Raw genomic sequence first — 8,695 nt, forward strand, 5'->3', positions numbered from 1 at the left:
AAAGAGTGCCCCATCAAGTTACCCAGATTTTCTAGTACATTTCTAGGTTTATTCCTATTGAGGAAATCAATTTACCAAGTTATCAGGGCCCGATATCATTAAACAGCCAAATCATAAAACTTAAGTACCATCATTCTGATTCCATGTTCTTAACAACTCAAACCCCTAGTACCTGGAGTAAACCCCAAGGGCTTTTTAATTTGCTAAATGATTCAACACACCACCTTCTCTTAATTCAGTTTCCCATGGAAGGCTGGTATGAGAGATAATGTCAAATTCAGGAAGGTGGGTCAAGCGTGAAAATACAGATTTCTGGCAATTCAGTGGGTACAACATGATGATACATCATTTCAATCAATTAGACCAAACTGAATTCCAACTCTCTTATGACTAAGTCACCCTGAAATAAAAATTACAAAATTGATACTAAGTGGGAATTACCATTCTCACCACCTACTCCTCAGTTTGTTTTCTTTTAATAAATTTATTTATTTATTTATATTTATTTTTGGCTGCATTGGGTCTTTGCTGCTGCGCACAGGCTATCTCTAGCCTGCGGCGAGTGAGGGTGTGGTGCATGGGCTTCTCATTGCAGTGGCTTCTCTTGTTGCGGACCACGGGCTCTAGGAGCGCAGGCTTCAGTAGTTGTGGCTCGTGGGCTCTACAGTGCAGGCTCAGTAGTTGTGGCGCAAGGGCTTAGTTGCTCTGCGGCATGTGAGATCTTCCTGGACCAGGGCTTGAACCCGTGTCTCCTGCACTGGCAGGCGGATTCTTAACCACGGCACCACCAGGCAAGTTCCTACTCCTCAGTTGTAATAATTAAGTCCACTGAGTATTCTATATTAAGGAACTGAGATTAATAATGGGAAAACAAAGTTAGCTAAATTCTGATAACTAGGTGTTTGTTTATCATCACCTTTATCAATAGTTTTGGACATACAGACTTAATTTTTTCAGTGACTTTATGCCTTTTACTGGAAAGTTGGCGGGTGGCGGGGAGATAAGGTACAGAACAGTATGCTATTACTTAAGTGAAAAATAAAGTGTACGTGAGTGATTGCTTATATATTCACTGAGTATCTTTGGAAGGATACACGAGAAACTGGGGAGAAAAGTCATTTCTAGGGAGACGATATGTGTGGCTGGGGGATGGGGTGAAAGGGAGACTTCCCTTTTGGTCTTTTTGAATTTTGTATCAAATGCAAATATTATGTTTCATTTTTAATCATTTTTTAAAAATTGAAGTATAGTTATTTTACAATGTTGTGTTAGTTTCAGGTGTACAGCAAAGTGATTCAGTTATATTACATATATATTCTCTTCCATTATAGGTCATTATAAGATCCTGAATATAGTTCTCTGTGCTATACAGTAGGTCCTTGCTGTTTATCTATTTTATACATAGTAGTGTGTATATATATTAGGAGTTAATCCCAAACTTCTAATTATGTTTTAACTAAATTAAAATGTATTATATATTTCTTTTCTTATGACTATATAAACACCTGAATCTTTGGGAAGACAGGGTTTCTTAAGCCACGTAGATAATTATCTTAGCATGTTCTGATGAATATCCCTTACTCTCCCTGTTACAACATTCCATTATTTTTCTGGAAATATTCACAGGGAGGAAAAACCACTCTAATCCTTTCCAATTGTCTTCTTAAACTCAGAAATGTAAATATATATACATATATATGAAACAACATCATCTGAAGGATCCTTTTGGACCCCTTGTTTAGCTACTAAAGGTATTCCTGATGCTTTCAAGATAGACAGACTCTATATATGTGAAAGGATATGCCAATAAGATACATAACACTCAAAAAAGACAAGCTGATATAAACTAATTTTAACAACGCATCTTCATGATTTGGACTAGGATTACCAGTCTGCTGTAATACATGTTCCTAATTTTTACAACTTTTTTTTTTTTTTTTTTTTTTGTGGTACACAGGCCTCTCACTGTTGTGGCCTCTCCCGTTGCGGAGCACAGGATCCGGATGCGCAGGCTCAGCGGCCATGGCTCACAGGCCCAGCCGCTCCGCGGCATGTGGGATCCTCCCAGACTGGGGCACGAACCCGTGTCCCCTGCATCAGCAGGTGGACTCTCACCACTGTGCCACCAGGGAAGCCCCATGTTCCTAATTTTGAAATCAGTAGAGTGAAGTATACCCTAAGACCCTAAATATTAGGGTAGATTGTCCTTTGAGAATCAAATGAAGAAATCAACAGAAGATGATGCTAGCATCCTTTTATAGCAATGGTTCTTAATGCTTCTTAAACTAGAATGCTTGAGAGGATTATCGTACATCCCATCAGTTACAAGGTTTGTTACCACCATTATCCTGGGCTGAAATCAGACCATACTGAAGTTTGAAAACGTCCCGTTCTCTTAGGGAATACTCCCTTCTCCAGAGGAATTGCATACTGCTTTAAGGAGATATAATGACTTCCAGGTCTAAGACTTAACTGTAACCAAATTTAACATATTAGCCTCATTAAAAAAAAAAATCATTTGTCTCAATGTTTCCTCTAAACTCTGGAGTTGTATCTCCAACTTCCTACAAGTCAGTTCCACTCGGGTGTCTAAGAGTCATCATTCTTGAACTTAATGTATTGAAAATAGAACCCTTAATATCCACCCTCTCAAAGCTGCTCCTCCTAACTGTTCCTAACTCAGTAAATGGAACCATCATCTTCCCAGTTGCTCAAGTCCAAAACAGAGGATTCATCCTCGATTTCTCTTTTCCTAAACTCCCTATATCCAATACATTGATTATGCCTTTATAATATATTCCCAAACTAGAATATAGTTTGGGAATATATTACCACCATCCTACAGCAAACTACCATCATCTCTCCCTTGGACTATAGTATCAGTTTCTCCTAAATGCTCCAGCCATACTCGTTTTCTGTCTTTAAACATGTTGAGCTCATTTCCATTTTGTGGCATTCCTTCTGCTTAAAGTATTTCTCCCATATACCCTCAGGGCTGCTGCTTCCCAGCTCAAATGTCACCCACCCCAGATGATTTCCCTGACCACCCAATCAAGGATAACCCTACCCTCACCACCAACCATTCTCTATAGCAGTACCTTATTTTTCCCCTCCATAGCACTTATCACTATCTGAAATTAACTTGCTTATTTGCTTATTGTCCATGTCCTCCCACTAGACTGTGAACTCCATGAGACCAAGAACCACACTCATTGTATCTAGGATAGTACTTGACATATAGGGGATATCTAATGAAGAGCTGATAAATGAAGGAACATATCTAAAGAAAGATTATGTCAACCATTAAAGATAATGGTCAGACAAGAGAGAAGAGTAACAATATATTCAAAAATGTCAAAGGGGGAGTTGGTTTTTGGACATGAGTCCACCTTCTCTCCAGGCTGCCGGCCTCCTGAATAAAGCAACCTTTCCTCAAACTTAAAAAAAAAAAAAAAAGTCAATGGGTGCCCCAACTGTGGTAAACGTTAAAACTGTGCCATGATATTCCAGTTCTCCTTTAAGATACATGATAGGTTTATACTTGCCCATCATTTTGAAGTTAGGCATGGTCATATGACTTGCTCAGTACTCCTGAGCAAGGACAACACACAGTAGAGCCCCCAGACAACTCACATGTAATATGAATTGAGAGGAAATAATCCTTTGTTATTTTAAGCCACTGAGATATGGTGGTTATTTGTTACTGCAAAATAACTGAGCCCATCCAGACTGATAAACCATCCAAACAATGCTGTGGGCACAGAATTATATAGTCAGTCTCACTAAGTAGTCAACTAATACCACTAAATATATATACTATACATATACTTAATTTCCAGATACGTCTGCCAAAAAGGAGAGAAAAAATTGTTTACATAGTTTTAAGGATTCTTGTTCCTTGATGTTATTTTTCAGTAAATTAATAATTCAGCCAAATAATCAATGCCAGCCAATACAAGGCTTCTTGAGAAATAGTCTGTCAGCCTCTCCTTATCTCAAAACATACTTTCTAGGTAAGAATAATTGTGTTTTTTGTTTCATTATTATCTACAACAACTATTCAATAATTAAATAGTTAGAGTCCAGGGACTCTGGGCTTTCACTGCCAAGGGCCCAGATTCCCCCCTGAGGAACTAAGATCCTGCAAGCCACATGGCACGGCAAAAAAAAAAAATAGTTACAGTCCAGGTCACTGCAAGGGAAAGACTAGGATAGACTAAAAAGGTAGACTGGCTAAAATGCAGAATCACTGAATGCTGGGTCTGGAATCTTGGACTTTAGTTTGTAGACAAAACAGGCTTACTTAGAAGCTTTGTATATCATATGATTAAAAATATTCCTGAAGATTATTTTATATGGCAGTTGTAGAATTAGGATGACTGGAATAGGAAGGCTAAGAGTACTAGTTTCTAACTGCTGTGCCATGAATCCTCCATAGATGAAAGACCAAATTTTAATCAATATATATGATTTATTTTTGCAATAACACTAAACATACTGTTAATGATAATACTAAGTGGTATAGGGAATAGGCAGAGCATAGATTTTTGCAAATAAGAGTAAAAGGCACATTGAAAAATCAGGCTGGCACTAAAGTAAGATCTGGTGATGGACAAAACTGCACTTTGTGAGCATGAAGGGCAGTCAGGGCAGTCATTACTTAATAGTTCTGAAAGGCAGCCAAGTGAACAATGGATGCTTTACAACAACTAGGAGGTATTTTTATATTGTAGGAATGACTGGGTTGTAATCTGGTTGATTTGTATTCTGAGTTCTTTCAAGGTACTCAGAGGATCTGTACAGTACTCCAACAAGCTTGTCTTTCCTCAAGAACAACCCATTCCTTCACTCATTCAACAAATATTAACACATGTTATATACTAATTACCACTCTAGGCACTGGGAAAACTGAAGTGAACAAAACAAAGTTCCCTGCCTTCCTGGAGCTTGTATTTTAGTGCCATTTAAATTCCATTCTAAAATTCCTCCCCCAGTCTTATGATATGGGAATAGCTTTTACAAATGCCTTTGGAAGAAATCATTTATGATCTATGATTAATTCATGCTGAAATGTAAAAGACTAATAGTCTCCCCATGGTAATTACAAAAGCAAATACTTCACAGATTCACAGACTCTTAAGATTTGGAAAGGACCTTGGAGATAATTTCAATTTACAGATAAGATTAAGGCATTTGCCCAAGAACACTCAGCCACTAATAGGAGAACCAGGCTTAGAACTGTAACTTCCAGTGTTACAGCCTTTCCCATATAACCAGGCTGCCTGTTTTAAGATTACACTAGTTAGAAGAGATGCCAGAATGGGTATTCATGATTCATACATAGGTGGTAGCTTCCTGAGTGACTTGTTCAGGAATTTTAGGCAGTGTGTAAAACTGAAGGAGAGACAGGTGATTATAGGGGAGGCAAACTGGGGGGAACTTTCAGAAGACCCTTTCCTCCCATCTCTACCCTCATCATGTCCCAAGAACAAAGAAATTACAAAACTTCTCCAAAGTTAATGGATATTAGCTATTAATGAGACAATACCGGGGGTGGGGGATGAACATGAACTACCAAAACAGTCAGTAGTAAAAAAAAGTCAAATTATATCCTATCCAATTTGAAAAGCGTATAGTCCCAGTAAAAGTACCATCTGTATTAGCTTTAAGGTTTTTTTAACTTTACTTTCCTAAATACATTTTCCACAAAGCACCAAATTAACTGATAGAGATCAACAAGTATAATGATTGATAAAATAGCAATGTAATATAGACTGATGTGATGTAATGACGCATCCCATAGTGGGCAAGCATTTTTAAAGATAATTCCTCCTCCTCTGGAAGAGTTATACTCACCTCTTGCTTATAAACTTTAGCAATCTATACATTTAAAAAACTCGAACTAGTCATTTAATCTTTCAAAGTAAAGATTCATGACCAACAAACTTGAGCCTTACTTAGTATCCTAATAGAAAACATATTTCAAAAAACCTTTCCAAGAAGGGGAAGACTTGCAAAGAAAGAACTGAAAAATAAGCTTAGTACAAAAAACAAAAAGTTAAAAAAAAAAAGAAAAGGAAGATTATTATAGAGGTTTTAGGAAAAATGTAAGCTGATAGGCATCAAGGATCCTCATTAAAATCTCATTATGTATCTCTGTAAACAGCAGTTTCCATACCTAAGATGAAAAGTATTATGAGAATCCCAATTTATTTCAATAGCTGCACCATTATTTTAGCTTCCTAGATTTAAAACCTTGGAGATAACATACACTTTTACCCCTATTGTTTCCTATAGTTAATCAGTCATCATGTTCTAATATTTCTTCCTTCAAAATGTCTCTTTTGAATACAAAGCAAAATTCCCAACTTGAAAAGAACACACACAAAAAACAAAGAAGACTGACCATTAAAAAGAACATTTTTCTAAGAATGGGAAATACTCATGATATGCTGGGTCAAAATAACAAAAACAAACAAAAAAAAACTCACAAGGAGAAAGAAAATAGCTATCAGCATAGAAAAAGATTTGAAAGGAAACACCACATGAAAATGTTAACAGTTGTTCTTTCTGCTTGGGGGATTTTATAAGCGGTTTTTGTTCTTTTTACACTTTCTCTACATTTCCTAAATTTCCTACAATGAACATGCATTATTTTCAAACTTGGAAAAAATATTATTTAAATAGTTGTCTCATTTTTACCACTACTTTTTCACTCTCAGTGCTCCTATCCTAACTCCTTATAGCTTCTTTCCCCCAGGACTCCAACAATAGCTGCCTTCTTGAGGTCTCTGAGGCAGCTTCTCCTTAACTTTAATATTGCTTGTACTCATGCTCTGAAAATTCATCATTCATATTTGTCTACAGCACATGGAAACAGAGGCTGGCCATATAAGCAAACAACTTAAAAGAGGATTTCTCAACCTCATCACCACTGACATTTGGGGTAATTATTTCTCACGGAGGGGCTGACCCATTGCAGGATATTTAGCAGCATTCCTGGCCTCTATCCACTAGATGCCAATAGCACCCCCCACCCCCAAGGCGTGACACTGCCAAATGTCCCCTGAGGGGCAAAACTGCCAGCAGCTGAGAAACACCGATTTAAAAGTTTTTAAACTTCTAAAATCATATCTCTTTATATATATATGTCAAACCTAAACTTCTTTGACATATGTCTTATATAACATTCCTCATAGTCTCCCATAATCTTATTTTTCTCAACAGGAACTTTCCAAATAGACCAGACTTACTGTTCCCTAGAAAAATCATTTTCATTCCCAATTTCAAGTCTTTGAACACTGTTTCCTCACTAAAATTCCCCATTCACATTTCTATTCAATGCCCTACATCCATGCTTCAGTTTGGGTTCTTTGCAGAAGCATTACTGATCTACTCAGTTCAGTTCATCATACACCCACTGCACTAATAAAGAATATCTCATATATCTTTCTTCTTTTTTTTTTTTTGGTGGTGGTGGTGGTGATTGTTGTTAATTTTATATCCCAAACTAGACTAACTTCCCACAGGTTTGTTGCCCTGGCACATTTCTTTTGTATAACCAATTGGGCCTAACATTGCTTGATAACTGATGAATGAAATTAAAAATTTAAATGCTCAGCTGTAAATAAGTGTAAACTGATTTCTTAATTGCTTTTGAATCCTATTTCTTGTCATGGGGTTATTAGTTAAGTTAATCATTCCAAGTACAGAGTAACCACTCAGTAAGTTTTCAGAAAAAAATCATTAATATATAATGGTATATTTTAAGGAATTACATAGGTTTCAAACTGTTCTCTACACTTTTAGGAAATGACACAAAGGGATTAAAACTATAACCTACAATACAAACATGAACTTTATAAATACTATTTATCTTAAAATAGCCAATGGATTTTGCTGCTCGATGCACAAAAGTTACGTCCACAAGAGCAGAGAACTCGACTTAGTACCGTGTGCATGTACACGAACGCACCTCACACGTATATTATCTCCCCAGTTGACAGAAGTAAATAAAACGAAACTGCTTTGTAAACTAAAAAGAGCCACATATAAAGGAGGCAGTAGAGCAGCATAGCTAAAAGCATGGAGCCAGCCTGCTTGGGTCCCAATTATACTAGCTGTGTAACCGTGTACAAGTTACTTAACGTCTCTGTGCCTCAGTTTCCTCTTTGTCAAAATGGGGATAATAATAGTATCTGTCCCAAAGCAAAGCTCTGAAAACAGTGCTTGGCATATAGAAAACACAAAATAAAAATTAACCAGTGTTATGATTACAACGCTAGTTATTAGCCAAGTAAAAGCCTCAACGTATAAAGTTCTGATTCAAGTCTGAAGCTGGTTTAAAAAACAACACAACAGGACAAACTACACAAATTTAAGCGATTAAGTGGACTAATTTCTCATAATCTTTGCCAGTGCTAAACTGGTGATTATTACAGACCTAATTTCTGTTAGTCTCCCTTTTTTTTTTTTTAAATCTCAAAGAAACTGACATAGAAACCTCTGTTTTCAAGGAATTTTACAAGCCACAAGGAAACAAATCAACTCTTTGTTTTCTCCATATTTAAGCCCATTTAAGACCTTGGTAAAAGCCTAGGTACTGTTACAGAACAACTTTTCAGAAAATACAATGAGGTTTTTAAAGTTGCAATCAGCAATTCTTATGCAGTTATGTCAAGTTTTTGTCCTGCTG

At 36.8% G+C, this 8,695-nt stretch overlaps 1 protein-coding gene across 1 annotated transcript in view; it reads right to left on the reverse strand.

Moving 5' to 3' along the window:
- The window catches only part of KATNBL1 (katanin regulatory subunit B1 like 1), a 52,449-nt gene that overhangs the window by 43,127 nt on the left and 627 nt on the right, over positions 1 to 8,695 (reverse strand). The gene's annotated exons all lie outside the window — the stretch shown is intronic.

The sequence above is a fragment of the Lipotes vexillifer genome, unplaced genomic scaffold (assembly GCF_000442215.2).
Source record: "Lipotes vexillifer unplaced genomic scaffold, Lipotes_vexillifer_v1.1 scaffold164, whole genome shotgun sequence".
NCBI classification, from domain to species: Eukaryota; Metazoa; Chordata; class Mammalia; order Artiodactyla; family Lipotidae; genus Lipotes; species Lipotes vexillifer.